At 45.8% G+C, this 17,782-nt stretch overlaps 4 non-coding genes and 2 pseudogenes across 4 annotated transcripts; all 6 read left to right on the forward strand.

The window, feature by feature from the left end:
- The first annotated feature begins 3,780 nt into the window (after positions 1–3,780).
- On the forward strand, positions 3,781–3,889 carry LOC130125666 (5S ribosomal RNA; annotated as a pseudogene).
- Positions 3,890–4,165: 276 nt separating this feature from the next.
- Positions 4,166–4,284, forward strand: LOC130125683 (5S ribosomal RNA). The gene has a single exon (XR_008811532.1). It is a non-coding gene; the product is annotated as a 5S ribosomal RNA (ribosomal RNA).
- A 610-nt stretch (positions 4,285–4,894) lies between these two features.
- Positions 4,895–5,013, forward strand: LOC130125684 (5S ribosomal RNA). Its single transcript, XR_008811533.1, has one exon. It is a non-coding gene; the product is annotated as a 5S ribosomal RNA (ribosomal RNA).
- Positions 5,014–11,909: 6,896 nt separating this feature from the next.
- On the forward strand, positions 11,910–12,028 carry LOC130125686 (5S ribosomal RNA). The gene has a single exon (XR_008811535.1). It is a non-coding gene; the product is annotated as a 5S ribosomal RNA (ribosomal RNA).
- A 612-nt stretch (positions 12,029–12,640) lies between these two features.
- Positions 12,641–12,749, forward strand: LOC130125668 (5S ribosomal RNA; annotated as a pseudogene).
- Positions 12,750–13,025: 276 nt separating this feature from the next.
- Positions 13,026–13,144, forward strand: LOC130125693 (5S ribosomal RNA). The gene has a single exon (XR_008811542.1). It is a non-coding gene; the product is annotated as a 5S ribosomal RNA (ribosomal RNA).
- The last annotated feature ends 4,638 nt before the right edge of the window (positions 13,145–17,782 follow it).

A 17,782-nucleotide genomic window follows, 5' to 3' on the forward strand; every position in this document is an offset into this window, starting at 1 on the left:
TAAAACTGAGAGTTCAGACATACAAGCTACAAATGACATATTGGAAGAGATGACTGCTAAATTAAATGATGAGGATAAATCAGCGTGTGAACAGGAAATAACTGAGGAAGATATAGAGTGTGCAATAAATCAAATGATGTCAAATAAAAGCCCAGGTAGTGATGGGTTGACGGCAAACTTCTATAAAGCTTTCTGCAACACGCTCAAACCAACACTACTGAAATTGTATAAAACAATGGAAAAAGAACAGAAGGTACCGGAGTCAATGACTCTAGGCTTGATCACTTTAATTTTTAAGAAAGGGGAGAAGAATAAACTAACAAATTATAGGCCCATTACTCTGTTGAACAATGACTACAAAATACTAATGAAAATATTGGCAAACAGAGTCAAACAAATATTACATACAATAATAGAAGCCACCCAGGCTTATAGTGTGCCAGGGAGAGAAGTCACTGACACAGTACGCACCATAAGAGATGTGGTGGAGTATTTAAAAGAGACAGATCAAGCAGGTGTCCTTCTGGCCATTGACTTCAATAAAGCCTTTGACCGAGTAGAGCATCAATTTATGTTTAATGTACTGGAGAAGGTAGGTTTTGGAGACAGATTTCTAACTTGGGTAAAATTATTATATAGCAAAGCTACAGGTAAGGTCAAATGCAACGGTGCAACCACTGATGCGTTTCCTCTGGAAAGGTCGGTCAGACAAGGCTGTCCACTATCCTCAATCCTGTACACAATAATAGCAGAGCCACTAGGAATTCTATTAAAACAAGACAAGGGTATTAGAGGTATTGAGTTACCAGGGGGAGGATCCTGTGTCGTCCAGCAATTTGCTGATGACACCACCCTAACAGTAAAGGACATGGCAAGCATAGAGAGAGCAATGGCAGTAATAAACATGTACGGTCGAGCCTCTGGCTCCCGCATAAATGTAGGTAAGTCAGAAATCATGTTCATTAACATGGCTGAGCCTCAGCAGGAGACCACACCTTTTAAAATACAAAGCAAGCATATAAAAATTCTAGGTACCTACATCGGTAAAGATGTAGTGGCAGCTCGTGATCTGTCATGGACGGAAATTATTAGTAAAATAGAAAAATGTCTAAATTATTGGAAACTGAGAGACCTAAAACTCAAAGGTAGAGTAGTGGTTCTAAACAACTTAATATTGTCAAAACTAAACTATACATTAGCAGTTATAGAACTACCCTTATGGGTATTAAACAGAATAAATGAAATTATAACCAATTTTTTGTGGAGGGCAAAAGTAAGTAAAATAGCACGAAAAACATTAATAAGTAAGTACAGAGAGGGAGGACTTCAATTAGTAGATATAGAAAGCAAAAAAAGGGCGTTCAGGATCAAAACTGTGCAAAAATATCTGTGTGACTCCACAGCCCACGGCTGGAAAAGCCTGATGGCTTACTTCATAAACAAGGTATTTCACATAGGCGACTTTGTGCTGCTGATGCAACTAAAGCGACCGATGATGGCGGGGCTTCCAGGTTTCTATAGAGAAGTCCTGTCCGCTCACGCGGAATTTCTAAAGCATATAGACTATGCATGTGACTCGGTAAACGTCATCAGAGAAATGCCAATCTTTCTAAATAAGAAAATTCAAAAGACAGGTAAGCTTCTATGTAATAATGACATGTTAACAGCAGGTTTGGTCCAGTTGAAGGACGTCATGTATGAACTGATGCCGGGTTTTCTCCCCCCCCAAGCCATATATGACAGTATAAAGGAGATAAACTATGAGGCCAAAATTACGGAGACAACAAGCTATTATAACGACTTAAAGGAAAGCATCCCAAAAGAATGGCGGACAACCATAGAGCGGAGAGTGGTACAGAACAGAGAGGGGGAGCTCCCAGCCATGTTGGTGGAGCAAGGAGGAGAGTGGAGGAGTATACACAGATTGACAAGCAAACAGATCTATGGAAAGTTTCTGGCACAGGCGTCGCAACGTCCGACCTCTCTGCCGTTCTGGGGCAAAGTTATGCCCAATTTGAATGTGGGACAAATCTGGGGACAATGGAGGGTGAGAGGGAACAGCATTGAGGCAGAAGACAACGACTACAAAATCCGACACAACAAAGTGTTCACTAACGTTATTCTGCACCAATTTGACAAGGGGGTCGGCAGGGAGTGCGACGTCTGTGGCCTGCTGCCTGAAACACTATTGCACATGTACCGCCACTGCTCGGAGCTGGCGAGCTTCTTTGAAACCCTGAAAAAGTGCTTAGTCAACAAACTGGGATTAATTTGGGACAGCGGGGATTCGTGGGATGTATTCTTTGTGTTTGGAGTGTGGGAGAAGAGCAGGGTGAAGAACGCAGCGCTGTGCAAATTCCTCTTAAGTCACGCCCGGTGGGCCGTCAAATCACGTCGGAACATTGCGCACTTTGAACGCAGAATCATCCCGGTTTGGAACATTTTCAAAAACATGGTCAAAAAACAAACACATTACAGACTGACGCACGGCGATGCGGACTTCACCCGGCTCTTCATCAGAGACAGCCATCTCCTCTCCCTCAACAGGAGGGGGGAGATTGTGTGGAACTGGTGAGGGAGGGAGGGAGGGAGGGAGGGAGGGAGGGAGGGGAGGGAAAAAGTCTGAAATGATGTGAACGGAAAATGATGATTATTGGAAGTGTAAATATAAACAAAGTTAAAGACGCGTTACGGTTTTCTTTTAACTTTCTCTGTTATGTTTTATTGAAGTTAAGGGGAGGATGGGATCATTCTGTTTAATGTGGAATGTGTGTCATTTAAAATCTCAAAGTGGTGTTTTAATGTCACTTTCTTTTAAAAACACAGTCTAAGGTTTGTTCAAAAGGGCTGATTTGTTTCATTTTCTGTTCTGATTCCAAAGCGCTGATTTAAGTTGATGATTTGGAAAGCATGGCTTTATTTTATGTATAAAGAGAGACGGATACTATCTTGTGTAAGCGAAACAAAGTGTAAAACAAATGTAACAATGTGGAATTGATGGACAATACATGCAATCAAAAATGTATTTTTGTTCCCAAAAATATATTTTCATAATAAAAGACAAAAAAAAAATAACGCCCGATCTCGTCCGATCTCGGAAGCCAAGCAGGGTCGGGCCTGGTTAGTACTTGGATGGGAGACCGCCTGGGAATACCAGGTGCTGTAAGCCTTTTATCCCCCCGCCCCAACCATGATCCACAAAGCAAACGTATAGGAAAAACCAGACATACATTTTGGTCAAAGATCACTACAAGCTACTCAATGGCCACCTCTTATGTTTTAGTCTTATTCTGTCACAGTCTCTCGCCCTTGACATCAAAGCGATCGCCCTTGACACCTGCTGACCCCCCCCCCCTTCACCGCGGTACACCAGTTGGCCATCAAAGGAATCGCCGCTCTCCGTTGACATCAAAGCGATCGCCATCACCCTTAAAAAGCCTCCACTGTGAACCAGTCTGCGCTGGAACGTCGCCTTTCATGGACTTCTGCCTGCCCGCCTGCCTACCAGCCACTGAGCGAACTCCTGCTCTACCCCTGAGATCGGTTACTTCCATAAAGACTTGATTTCTTCCCTTACCTGGTTGTCCCGTCTGCTTTTGGGTTCTTTCCTGACACGTGACATATTCTTACACTTAACACTTGACTCTTTCCACAGCAAACGCAATAAGATGTCACGTAGCTGGTCATAAACGCAGAAACTGGTGAAATAAGCTGATAGCAGAAAGAAGAAGCGCGGAGGCCGAATTATATATAAAAGAGCGGCACGGTGCCGGCTCAACGGCTTACGGCCATACCACTCTGATAACGTCCGATCTCGGAAGCTAAGCAGGGTCGGGCCTGGTTAGTACTTGGATGGGAGACCGCCTGGGAATACTAGGTGCTGTAAGCCTTTTATCCCCCCGCCCCAACTATAATCCACAAAGCAAACGTATAGGAAAAACCAGACATACATTTTGGTCAAAGATCACTACAAGCTACTCAATGGCCACCTCTTATGTTTTAGTCTTATTCTTAAACTTAACACTTGACTCTTTCCACAGCAAACGCAATAAGATGTCACGTAGCTGGTCATAAACGCAGAAACTGGTGAAATAAGCTGATCGCAGAAAGAAGAAGCGCGGAGGCCGAATTATATATAAAAGAGCGGCACGGTGCCGGCTCAATGGCTTACGGCCATACCACTCTGATAACGCCCGATCTCGTCCGATCTCGGAAGCCAAGCAGGGTCGGGCCTGGTTAGTACTTGGATGGGAGACCGCCTGGGAATACCAGGTGCTGTAAGCCTTTTATCCCCCCGCCCCAACTATAATCCACAAAGCAAACGTATAGGAAAAACCAGACATACATTTTGGTCAAAGATCACTACAAGCTACTCAATGGCCACCTCTTATGTTTTAGTCTTATTCTGTCACAGTCTCTCGCCCTTGACATCAAAGCGATCGCCCTTGACACCTGCTGACCCCCCCCCCTTCACCGCGGTACACCAGTTGGCCATCAAAGGAATCGCCGCTCTCCCTTGACATCAAAGCGATCGCCATCACCCTTAAAAAGCCTCCACTGTGAACCAGTCTGCGCTGGAACGTCGCCTTTCATGGACTTCTGCCTGCCTGCCTGCCTACCAGCCACTGAGCGAACTCCTGCTCTACCCCTGAGATCGGTTACTTCCATAAAGACTTGATTTCTTCCCTTACCTGGTTGTCCCGTCTGCTTTTGGGTTCTTTCCTGACACGTGACATATTCTTACACTTAACACTTGACTCTTTCCACAGCAAACGCAATAAGATGTCACGTAGCTGGTCATAAACGCAGAAACTGGTGAAATAAGCTGATAGCAGAAAGAAGAAGCGCGGAGGCCGAATTATATATAAAAGAGCGGCACGGTGCCGGCTCAACGGCTTACGGCCATACCACTCTGATAACGCCCGATCTCGTCCGATCTCGGAAGCCAAGCAGGGTCGGGCCTGGTTAGTACTTGGATGGGAGACCGCCTGGGAATACCAGGTGCTGTAAGCCTTTTATCCCCCCGCCCCAACTATAATCCACAAAGCAAACGTATAGGAAAAGCCAGACATACATTTTGGTCAAAGATCACTACAAGCTACTCAATGGCCACCTCTTATGTTTTAGTCTTATTCTGTCACAGTCTCTCGCCCTTGACATCAAAGCGATCGCCCTTGACACCTGCTGACCCCCCCCCCTTCATCGCGGTACACCAGTTGGCCATCAAAGGAATCGCCGCTCTCCGTTGACATCAAAGCGATCGCCATCACCCTTAAAAAGCCTCCACTGTGAACCAGTCTGCGCTGGAACGTCGCCTTTCATGGACTTCTGCCTGCCCGCCTGCCTACCAGCCACTGAGCGAACTCCTGCTCTACCCCTGAGATCGGTTACTTCCATAAAGACTTGATTTCTTCCCTTACCTGGTTGTCCCGTCTGCTTTTGGGTTCTTTCCTGACACGTGACATATTCTTACACTTAACACTTGACTCTTTCCACAGCAAACGCAATAAGATGTCACGTAGCTGGTCATAAACGCAGAAACTGGTGAAATAAGCTGATAGCAGAAAGAAGAAGCGCGGAGGCCGAATTATATATAAAAGAGCGGCACGGTGCCGGTTCAACGGCTTACGGCCATACCACTCTGATAACTTCCGGGTTGGCGTGGTGGCGGCGGAGCGGACGAAAAAGACATTAAATCGACGGGGAAACGAGAGCAGTCTCTGAAAATCACGTTTCTAACTCCCCCCCAGCAGCTTTCTGCTGCACGGGGGAAACTTTTGTGGCTTTAGAAGCACGAAAATGGCACAGACGGCAAGGACACTCGGACCGGACAAGACTTACGACGACGGGCAGACGGACAAACAAAATGGAGGTATAGCGGCGGAAACAAAGAAGCCCCAGCAGGACGCGAATCCGACTGAGGCAGAAAGCGTGATGGAGAAGGGGGAGAGAGGAGAATTTGTGGTGGTGGAGAGTCGAGCGGAGAAACGAAAAGAGAGACGAGGTGGAGGGGTCACAGCAATGGCGTTGGTGAAAGAGACGGCGGTCGCAGCGGAAGCGGCGGGGAGGGAGGGGGAAGGGAGAGAGATGGATAGAGACCTGGTGGTTAATGTGGACGTGGAGGGAGAAGACAAAATCTCCATGATGGAGCTTCTGCGTGCGGTTGACAACACGTGTGGGAGAGTATTGGGCTGCAGGTCGAAAAGCGACAAGCGATGGGAGCTCACGATGAGTAACCCGAAAGGGAAAACAAGACTGCTGGACGGCTTCAAGATTAGAAACTCCAGAGTGGTGGCATCGGAAGTTACGAGGGACACCAGGATCGTCTCCTTTTTGAACCTTCCCCTGTATGTCACAGACAATCAAATTGTTACTAAACTGAAGCAGTGGGGCGTGGAGCCGGTGTCTCCTATCAAGCGGAGGAAGTGGGCCGGGACGGACGTTTTTGACGGGACGAGATTCCTCAAAGTCCGTTTCAATGAAAATGTCTCCTCTTTACCTTACAGCACCAAATTTGAGACGCTGGAAGGGATTGAATACTTCAGAGTGCTGCACGATAATCAATCTAAAGTTTGCAGGCTGTGCCTCCAGCCCGGACACATCCTACGGGAGTGCCCGGAGTTCAAGTGCTTCAAGTGCGGGGAGATCGGACACTACGCACGAGAATGCGCAGCCATGCCTGGAGCAGATCCCAAAGAGGAGACAGAGAGGGACACCGGCGAGGGAGTGGAGGACGGGGCAGAAGAGACGGAGACAGGAAATCATCCTGATGGCATTGCGACTGATGGCGAAGCAGAGGGGCCCCAGTCAGCTGCACGCCATGAGATGGAGGAGGAGAGCGAGGTCGAGGAGGAAGAGGAGGAGGAGGAGAAAAGAGGAAGCGGCGGTTTGACTGCGGCCTCTGAGAGGGTGGGGAGGATGCCGACGAGCGTCTCCACTCTGGCGCACGGGTCGCTGAGGGGTCAGGCTGTAACAACATCAGGGGACAGGAGCCGCAGCAACCAGAGGGAGGGCAGTTCGGCCAGCCTTGCGTCCTTGCCTTGCGGGCAGCCGGGGCAGAGAGGGCCTCTACACGGGCAGGGGAGTGAGAGACGACAGCCGAACCCTAAGGCTTCGGAATGGGATGGAGTTAGTAAGGGGAGGGAAGAGGGAACAAGCAGAAAGGGCAAGACTAAGAGGGGTAAATAATAATGGACTGAAAAGGGTGTGCATCATGTTTTTTGTTTGGGGATTATTTTTCTCTGTCTTTCCCACTCACCATGGTCAAAATAGCATCATTCAACGTACGTGGACTACGTGACATGGACAAGTTCACTAAAGTCGTAAAAATGTGTGATGCAGAAATAATCTGTCTCCAAGAAACCCACTGGGACACTGACTGTGAAACTCAGTGCAAGAAAAGGTGGCCTGGATCCTACTTTTCAAGCCATGGGACTCAGCGGGCACGAGGAGTAAGCATCATGGTGAGTAGCCACATTGAGGCTGATGCCACTCTAATAGACAAAGACATTGGGGGGAGGTGGGTTAAAGTGGGCTTTGTTTTTGAAGACACTGTCTACAAATTACTGAACATTTATGCGCCCAACCACGAGGGGGACAGGTCTTCTTTCTTTCGAGAATTGAATATCATAGCTAAAGACTGTGACATCATAGTTGGGGATTTCAATGTCAAGATGAGCAGGCTTGACATTAGCGATAACGGTAGCTATAAACACGACTGTTCTAGAGCGGCCCTGAATCTGTTTATGGCCAAGAATAATTTCTGTGATTTATGGAGAACCAGAAATCCCATAACACGAGAGTACTCGAGAGTACAGCCACAAATGGACACTGTACGGCAAAGTCGGATTGATTTTTGTTTAGTCAAGAAACCGCAGATCGACCTTTTCGATACTGTGCGCTATTGTTTAAATTTCATTAGTGATCATGCCATCCTGCGTGTGGGAATGGGGGGTAAAAGGAGGGGGAGGGGGGGAGGCGTGTGGCACCTTAATGCTAGCCTGCTGAACAGAAGGGATTATGTTGAATGCATCTCTAAAGTGATCTCATTTGAATGTTCACAGCCTGAGTTTGGGGAAAATATCATAGAGGGGTGGGAGAAATTAAAAGTGAGAATTAAACAAAAAAGTATTCAGTTTGCGAAAAGATTGAACTTTAAAACTAGAGAAAAAGAAAGATCATTAAGAAATACAATTGCTAAATTAAATGCACAACCGGTTGTCAATGTTGAAAGGCTTGTGAATATTCAAAATGAAATAAATGAAATTGAAAGGATAAAATGTGAAGGTGCTATAGTGAGGAGCCGTGCTCAATATGCAGTAGAAGGGGAGAAAAGTACAGCTTTTTTCCTCAACTTGGAAAAAAGGAAACAAAATCAGTGTTATTTGCAAGAAATCAAAAATAAAGAAGGTAAAGTAGTGACCAATTTCGTAGACATTCTGGAAACAGTACAAACTTTTTATAGTGACTTGTTTAAAACTGAGAGTTCAGACATACAAGCTACAAATGACATATTGGAAGAGATGACTGCTAAATTAAATGATGAGGATAAATCAGCGTGTGAACAGGAAATAACTGAGGAAGATATAGAGTGTGCAATAAATCAAATGATGTCAAATAAAAGCCCAGGTAGTGATGGGTTGACGGCAAACTTCTATAAAGCTTTCTGCAACACGCTCAAACCAACACTACTGAAATTGTATAAAACAATGGAAAAAGAACAGAAGGTACCGGAGTCAATGACTCTAGGCTTGATCACTTTAATTTTTAAGAAAGGGGAGAAGAATAAACTAACAAATTATAGGCCCATTACTCTGTTGAACAATGACTACAAAATACTAATGAAAATATTGGCAAACAGAGTCAAACAAATATTACATACAATAATAGAAGCCACCCAGGCTTATAGTGTGCCAGGGAGAGAAGTCACTGACACAGTACGCACCATAAGAGATGTGGTGGAGTATTTAAAAGAGACAGATCAAGCAGGTGTCCTTCTGGCCATTGACTTCAATAAAGCCTTTGACCGAGTAGAGCATCAATTTATGTTTAATGTACTGGAGAAGGTAGGTTTTGGAGACAGATTTCTAACTTGGGTAAAATTATTATATAGCAAAGCTACAGGTAAGGTCAAATGCAACGGTGCAACCACTGATGCGTTTCCTCTGGAAAGGTCGGTCAGACAAGGCTGTCCACTATCCTCAATCCTGTACACAATAATAGCAGAGCCACTAGGAATTCTATTAAAACAAGACAAGGGTATTAGAGGTATTGAGTTACCAGGGGGAGGATCCTGTGTCGTCCAGCAATTTGCTGATGACACCACCCTAACAGTAAAGGACATGGCAAGCATAGAGAGAGCAATGGCAGTAATAAACATGTACGGTCGAGCCTCTGGCTCCCGCATAAATGTAGGTAAGTCAGAAATCATGTTCATTAACATGGCTGAGCCTCAGCAGGAGACCACACCTTTTAAAATACAAAGCAAGCATATAAAAATTATAGGTACCTACATCGGTAAAGATGTAGTGGCAGCTCGTGATCTGTCATGGACGGAAATTATTAGTAAAATAGAAAAATGTCTAAATTATTGGAAACTGAGAGACCTAAAACTCAAAGGTAGAGTAGTGGTTCTAAACAACTTAATATTGTCAAAACTAAACTATACATTAGCAGTTATAGAACTACCCTTATGGGTATTAAACAGAATAAATGAAATTATAACCAATTTTTTGTGGAGGGCAAAAGTAAGTAAAATAGCACGAAAAACATTAATAAGTAAGTACAGAGAGGGAGGACTTCAATTAGTAGATATAGAAAGCAAAAAAAGGGCGTTCAGGATCAAAACTGTGCAAAAATATCTGTGTGACTCCACAGCCCACGGCTGGAAAAGCCTGATGGCTTACTTCATAAACAAGGTATTTCACATAGGCGATTTTGTGCTGCTGATGCAACTAAAGCGACCGATGATGGCGGGGCTTCCAGGTTTCTATAGAGAAGTCCTGTCCGCTCACGCGGAATTTCTAAAGCATATAGACTATGCATGTGACTCGGTAAACGTCATCAGAGAAATGCCAATCTTTCTAAATAAGAAAATTCAAAAGACAGGTAAGCTTCTATGTAATAATGACATGTTAACAGCAGGTTTGGTCCAGTTGAAGGACGTCATGTATGAACTGATGCCGGGTTTTCTCCCCCCCCAAGCCATATATGACAGTATAAAGGAGATAAACTATGAGGCCAAAATTACGGAGACAACAAGCTATTATAACGACTTAAAGGAAAGCATCCCAAAAGAATGGCGGACAACCATAGAGCGGAGAGTGGTACAGAACAGAGAGGGGAAGCTCCCAGCCATGTTGGTGGAGCAAGGAGGAGAGTGGAGGAGTATACACAGATTGACAAGCAAACAGATCTATGGAAAGTTTCTGGCACAGGCGTCGCAACGTCCGACCTCTCTGCCGTTCTGGGGCAAAGTTATGCCCAATTTGAATGTGGGACAAATCTGGGGACAATGGAGGGTGAGAGGGAACAGCATTGAGGCAGAAGACAACGACTACAAAATCCGACACAACAAAGTGTTCACTAACGTTATTCTGCACCAATTTGACAAGGGGGTCGGCAGGGAGTGCGACGTCTGTGGCCTGCTGCCTGAAACACTATTGCACATGTACCGCCACTGCTCGGAGCTGGCGAGCTTCTTTGAAACCCTGAAAAAGTGCTTAGTCAACAAACTGGGATTAATTTGGGACAGCGGGGATTCGTGGGATGTATTCTTTGTGTTTGGAGTGTGGGAGAAGAGCAGGGTGAAGAACGCAGCGCTGTGCAAATTGCTCTTAAGTCACGCCCGGTGGGCCGTCAAATCACGTCGGAACATTGCGCACTTTGAACGCAGAATCATCCCGGTTTGGAACATTTTCAAAAACATGGTCAAAAAACAAACACATTACAGACTGACGCACGGCGATGCGGACTTCACCCGGCTCTTCATCAGAGACAGCCATCTCCTCTCCCTCAACAGGAGGGGGGAGATTGTGTGGAACTGGTGAGGGAGGGAGGGAGGGAGGGAGGGGAGGGAAAAAGTCTGAAATGATGTGAACGGAAAATGATGATTATTGGAAGTGTAAATATAAACAAAGTTAAAGACGCGTTACGGTTTTCTTTTAACTTTCTCTGTTATGTTTTATTGAAGTTAAGGGGAGGATGGGATCATTCTGTTTAATGTGGAATGTGTGTCATTTAAAATCTCAAAGTGGTGTTTTAATGTCACTTTCTTTTAAAAACACAGTCTAAGGTTTGTTCAAAAGGGCTGATTTGTTTCATTTTCTGTTCTGATTCCAAAGCGCTGATTTAAGTTGATGATTTGGAAAGCATGGCTTTATTTTATGTATAAAGAGAGACGGATACTATCTTGTGTAAGCGAAACAAAGTGTAAAACAAATGTAACAATGTGGAATTGATGGACAATACATGCAATCAAAAATGTATTTTTGTTCCCAAAAATATATTTTCATAATAAAAGACAAAAAAAAAAAAATAACGCCCGATCTCGTCCGATCTCGGAAGCCAAGCAGGGTCGGGCCTGGTTAGTACTTGGATGGGAGACCGCCTGGGAATACCAGGTGCTGTAAGCCTTTTATCCCCCCGCCCCAACTATAATCCACAAAGCAAACGTATAGGAAAAACCAGACATACATTTTGGTCAAAGATCACTACAAGCTACTCAATGGCCACCTCTTATGTTTTAGTCTTATTCTTAAACTTAACACTTGACTCTTTCCACAGCAAACGCAATAAGATGTCACGTAGCTGGTCATAAACGCAGAAACTGGTGAAATAAGCTGATCGCAGAAAGAAGAAGCGCGGAGGCCGAATTATATATAAAAGAGCGGCACGGTGCCGGCTCAATGGCTTACGGCCATACCACTCTGATAACGCCCGATCTCGTCCGATCTCGGAAGCCAAGCAGGGTCGGGCCTGGTTAGTACTTGGATGGGAGACCGCCTGGGAATACCAGGTGCTGTAAGCCTTTTATCCCCCCGCCCCAACTATGATCCACAAAGCAAACGTATAGGAAAAACCAGACATACATTTTGGTCAAAGATCACTACAAGCTACTCAATGGCCAACTCTTATGTTTTAGTCTTATTCTGTCACAGTCTCTCGCCCTTGACATCAAAGCGATCGCCCTTGACACCTGCTGACCCCCCCCCCCCTTCACCGCGGTACACCAGTTGGCCATCAAAGGAATCGCCGCTCTCCGTTGACATCAAAGCGATCGCCATCACCCTTAAAAAGCCTCCACTGTGAACCAGTCTGCGCTGGAACGTCGCCTTTCATGGACTTCTGCCTGCCCGCCTGCCTACCAGCCACTGAGCGAACTCCTGCTCTACCCCTGAGATCGGTTACTTCCATAAAGACTTGATTTCTTCCCTTACCTGGTTGTCCCGTCTGCTTTTGGGTTCTTTCCTGACACGTGACATATTCTTACACTTAACACTTGACTCTTTCCACAGCAAACGCAATAAGATGTCACGTAGCTGGTCATAAACGCAGAAACTGGTGAAATAAGCTGATAGCAGAAAGAAGAAGCGCGGAGGCCGAATTATATATAAAAGAGCGGCACGGTGCCGGCTCAACGGCTTACGGCCATTCCACTCTGATAACGTCCGATCTCGGAAGCTAAGCAGGGTCGGGCCTGGTTAGTACTTGGATGGGAGACCGCCTGGGAATACTAGGTGCTGTAAGCCTTTTATCCCCCCGCCCCAACTATAATCCACAAAGCAAACGTATAGGAAAAACCAGACATACATTTTGGTCAAAGATCACTACAAGCTACTCAATGGCCACCTCTTATGTTTTAGTCTTATTCTTAAACTTAACACTTGACTCTTTCCACAGCAAACGCAATAAGATGTCACGTAGCTGGTCATAAACGCAGAAACTGGTGAAATAAGCTGATCGCAGAAAGAAGAAGCGCGGAGGCCGAATTATATATAAAAGAGCGGCACGGTGCCGGCTCAATGGCTTACGGCCATACCACTCTGATAACGCCCGATCTCGTCCGATCTCGGAAGCCAAGCAGGGTCGGGCCTGGTTAGTACTTGGATGGGAGACCGCCTGGGAATACCAGGTGCTGTAAGCCTTTTATCCCCCCGCCCCAACTATAATCCACAAAGCAAACGTATAGGAAAAACCAGACATACATTTTGGTCAAAGATCACTACAAGCTACTCAATGGCCACCTCTTATGTTTTAGTCTTATTCTGTCACAGTCTCTCGCCCTTGACATCAAAGCGATCGCCCTTGACACCTGCTGACCCCCCCCCTTCACCGCGGTACACCAGTTGGCCATCAAAGGAATCGCCGCTCTCCGTTGACATCAAAGCGATCGCCATCACCCTTAAAAAGCCTCCACTGTGAACCAGTCTGCGCTGGAACGTCGCCTTTCATGGACTTCTGCCTGCCCGCCTGCCTACCAGCCACTGAGCGAACTCCTGCTCTACCCCTGAGATCGGTTACTTCCATAAAGACTTGATTTCTTCCCTTACCTGGTTGTCCCGTCTGCTTTTGGGTTCTTTCCTGACACGTGACATATTCTTACACTTAACACTTGACTCTTTCCACAGCAAACGCAATAAGATGTCACGTAGCTGGTCATAAACGCAGAAACTGGTGAAATAAGCTGATAGCAGAAAGAAGAAGCGCGGAGGCCGAATTATATATAAAAGAGCGGCACGGTGCCGGCTCAACGGCTTACGGCCATACCACTCTGATAACGTCCGATCTGATAACTTCCGGGTTGGCGTGGTGGCGGCGGAGCGGACGAAAAAGACATTAAATCGACGGGGAAACGAGAGCAGTCTCTGAAAATAACGTTTCTAACTTCCCCCCAGCAGCTTTCTGCTGCACGGGGGAAACTTTTGTGGCTTTAGAAGCACGAAAATGGCACAAACGGCAAGGACACTCGGACCGGACAAGACTTACGACGACGGGCAGACGGACAAACAAAATGGAGGTATGGAGGCGGAAACAAAGAAGCCCCAGCAGGACGCGAATCCGACTGAGGCAGAAAGCGTGATGGAGAAGGGGGAGAGAGGAGAATTTGTGGTGGTGGAGAGTCGAGCGGAGAAACGAAAAGAGAGACGAGGTGGAGGGGTCACAGCAATGGGGTTGGTGAAAGAGACGGCGGTCGCAGCGGAAGCGGCGGGGAGGGAGGGGGAAGGGAGAGAGATGGACAGAGACCTGGTGGTTAATGTGGACGTGGAGGGAGAAGACAAAATCTCCATGATGGAGCTTCTGCGTGCGGTTGACAACACGTGTGGGAGAGTATTGGGCTGCAGGTCGAAAAGCGACAAACGATGGGAGCTCACGATGAGTAACCCGAAAGGGAAAACAAGACTGCTGGACGGCTTCAAGATTGGAAACTCCAGAGTGGTGGCATCGGAAGTTACGAGGGACACCAGGATCGTCTCCTTTTTGAACCTTCCCCTGTATGTCACAGACAATCAAATTGTTACTAAACTGGAGCAGTGGGGCGTGGAGCCGGTGTCTCCTATCAAGCGGAGGAAGTGGGCCGGGACGGACGTTTTTGACGGGACGAGATTCCTCAAAGTCCGTTTCAATGAAAATGTCTCCTCTTTACCTTACAGCACCAAATTTGAGACGCTGGAAGGGATTGAATACTTCAGAGTGCTGCACGATAACCAATCTAAAGTTTGCAGGCTGTGCCTCCAGCCCGGACACATCCTACGGGAGTGCCCGGAGTTCAAGTGCTTCAAGTGCGGGGAGATCGGACACTACGCACGAGAATGCGCAGCCATGCCTGGAGCAGATCCCAAAGAGGAGACAGAGAGGGACACCGGCGAGGGAGTGGAGGACGGGGCAGAAGAGACGGAGACAGGAAATCATCCTGATGGCATTGCGACTGATGGCGAAGCAGAGGGGCCCCAGTCAGCTGCACGCCATGAGATGGAGGAGGAGAGCGAGGTCGAGGAGGAAGAGGAGGAGAAAAGAGGAAGCGGCGGTTTGACTGCGGCCTCTGAGAGGGTGGGGAGGATGCCGACGAGCGTCTCCACTCTGGCGCACGGGTCGCTGAGGGGTCAGGCTGTAACAACATCAGGGGACAGGAGCCGCAGCAACCAGAGGGAGGGCAGTTCGGCCAGCCTTGCGTCCTTGCCTTGCGGGCAGCCGGGGCAGAAAGGGCCTCTACACGGGCAGGGGAGTGAGAGACGACAGCCGAACCCTAAGGCTTCGGAATGGGATGGAGTTAGTAAGGGGAGGGAAGAGGGAACAAGCAGAAAGGGCAAGACTAAGAGGGGAAAATAATAATGGACTGAAAAGGGTGTGCATCATGTTTTTTGTTTGGGGATTATTTTTCTCTGTCTTTCCCACTCACCATGGTCAAAATAGCATCATTCAACGTACGTGGACTACGTGACATGGACAAGTTCACTAAAGTCGTAAAAATGTGTGATGCAAAAATAATCTGTCTCCAAGAAACCCACTGGGACACTGACTGTGAAACTCAGTGCAAGAAAAGGTGGCCTGGATCCTACTTTTCAAGCCATGGGACTCAGCGGGCACGAGGAGTAAGCATCATGGTGAGTAGCCACATTGAGGCTGATGCCACTCTAATAGACAAAGACATTGGGGGGAGGTGGGTTAAAGTGGGCTTTGTTTTTGAAGACACTGTCTACAAATTACTGAACATTTATGCGCCCAACCACGAGGGGGACAGGTCTTCTTTCTTTCGAGAATTGAATATCATAGCTAAAGACTGTGACGTCATAGTTGGGGATTTCAATGTCAAGATGAGCAGGCTTGACATTAGCGATAACGGTAGCTATAAACACGACTGTTCCAGAGCGGCCCTGAATCTGTTTATGGCCAAGAATAATTTCTGTGATTTATGGAGAACCAGAAATCCCATAACACGAGAGTACTCGAGAGTACAGCCACAAATGGACACTGTACGGCAAAGTCGGATTGATTTTTGTTTAGTCAAGAAACCGCAGATCGACCTTTTCGATACTGTGCGCTATTGTTTAAATTTCATTAGTGATCATGCCATCCTGCGTGTGGGAATGGGGGGTAAAAGGAGGGGGAGGGGGGGAGGCGTGTGGCACCTTAATGCTAGCCTGCTGAACAGAAGGGATTATGTTGACTGTATCTCTAAATTGATCTCATTTGAATGTTCACAGCCTGAGTTTGGGGAAAATATCATAGAGGGGTGGGAGAAATTAAAAGTGAGAATTAAACAAAAAAGTATTCAGTTTGCGAAAAGATTGAACTTTAAAACTAGAGAAAAAGAAAGATCATTAAGAAATACAATTGCTAAATTAAATGCACAACCGGTTGTCAATGTTGAAAGGCTTGTGAATATTCAAAATGAAATAAATGAAATTGAAAGGATAAAATGTGAAGGTGCTATAGTGAGGAGCCGTGCTCAATATGCAGTAGAAGGGGAGAAAAGTACAGCTTTTTTCCTCAACTTGGAAAAAAGGAAACAAAATCAGTGTTATTTGCAAGAAATCAAAAATAAAGAAGGTAAAGTAGTGACCAATTTCGTAGACATTCTGGAAACAGTACAAACTTTTTATAGTGACTTGTTTAAAACTGAGAGTTCAGACATACAAGCTACAAATGACATATTGGAAGAGATGACTGCTAAATTAAATGATGAGGATAAATCAGCGTGTGAACAGGAAATAACTGAGGAAGATATAGAGTGTGCAATAAATCAAATGATGTCAAATAAAAGCCCAGGTAGTGATGGGTTGACGGCAAACTTCTATAAAGCTTTCTGCAACACGCTCAAACCAACACTACTGAAATTGTATAAAACAATGGAAAAAGAACAGAAGGTACCGGAGTCAATGACTCTAGGCTTGATCACTTTAATTTTTAAGAAAGGGGAGAAGAATAAACTAACAAATTATAGGCCCATTACTCTGTTGAACAATGACTACAAAATACTAATGAAAATATTGGCAAACAGAGTCAAACAAATATTACATACAATAATAGAAGCCACCCAGGCTTATAGTGTGCCAGGGAGAGAAGTCACTGACACAGTACGCACCATAAGAGATGTGGTGGAGTATTTAAAAGAGACAGATCAAGCAGGTGTCCTTCTGGCCATTGACTTCAATAAAGCCTTTGACCGAGTAGAGCATCAATTTATGTTTAATGTACTGGAGAAGGTAGGTTTTGGAGACAGATTTCTAACTTGGGTAAAATTATTATATAGCAAAGCTACAGGTAAGGTCAAATGCAACGGTGCAACCACTGATGCGTTTCCTCTGGAAAGGTCGGTCAGACAAGGCTGTCCACTATCCTCAATCCTGTACACAATAATAGCAGAGCCACTAGGAATTCTATTAAAACAAGACAAGGGTATTAGAGGTATTGAGTTACCAGGGGGAGGATCCTGTGTCGTCCAGCAATTTGCTGATGACACCACCCTAACAGTAAAGGACATGGCAAGCATAGAGAGAGCAATGGCAGTAATAAACATGTACGGTCGAGCCTCTGGCTCCCGCATAAATGTAGGTAAGTCAGAAATCATGTTCATTAACATGGCTGAGCCTCAGCAGGAGACCACACCTTTTAAAATACAAAGCAAGCATATAAAAATTCTAGGTACCTACATCGGTAAAGATGTAGTGGCAGCTCGTGATCTGTCATGGACGGAAATTATTAGTAAAATAGAAAAATGTCTAAATTATTGGAAACTGAGAGACCTAAAACTCAAAGGTAGAGTAGTGGTTCTAAACAACTT

Source organism: Lampris incognitus, chromosome 15, assembly GCF_029633865.1.
Source record: "Lampris incognitus isolate fLamInc1 chromosome 15, fLamInc1.hap2, whole genome shotgun sequence".
Taxonomy (NCBI): Eukaryota; Metazoa; Chordata; class Actinopteri; order Lampriformes; family Lampridae; genus Lampris; species Lampris incognitus.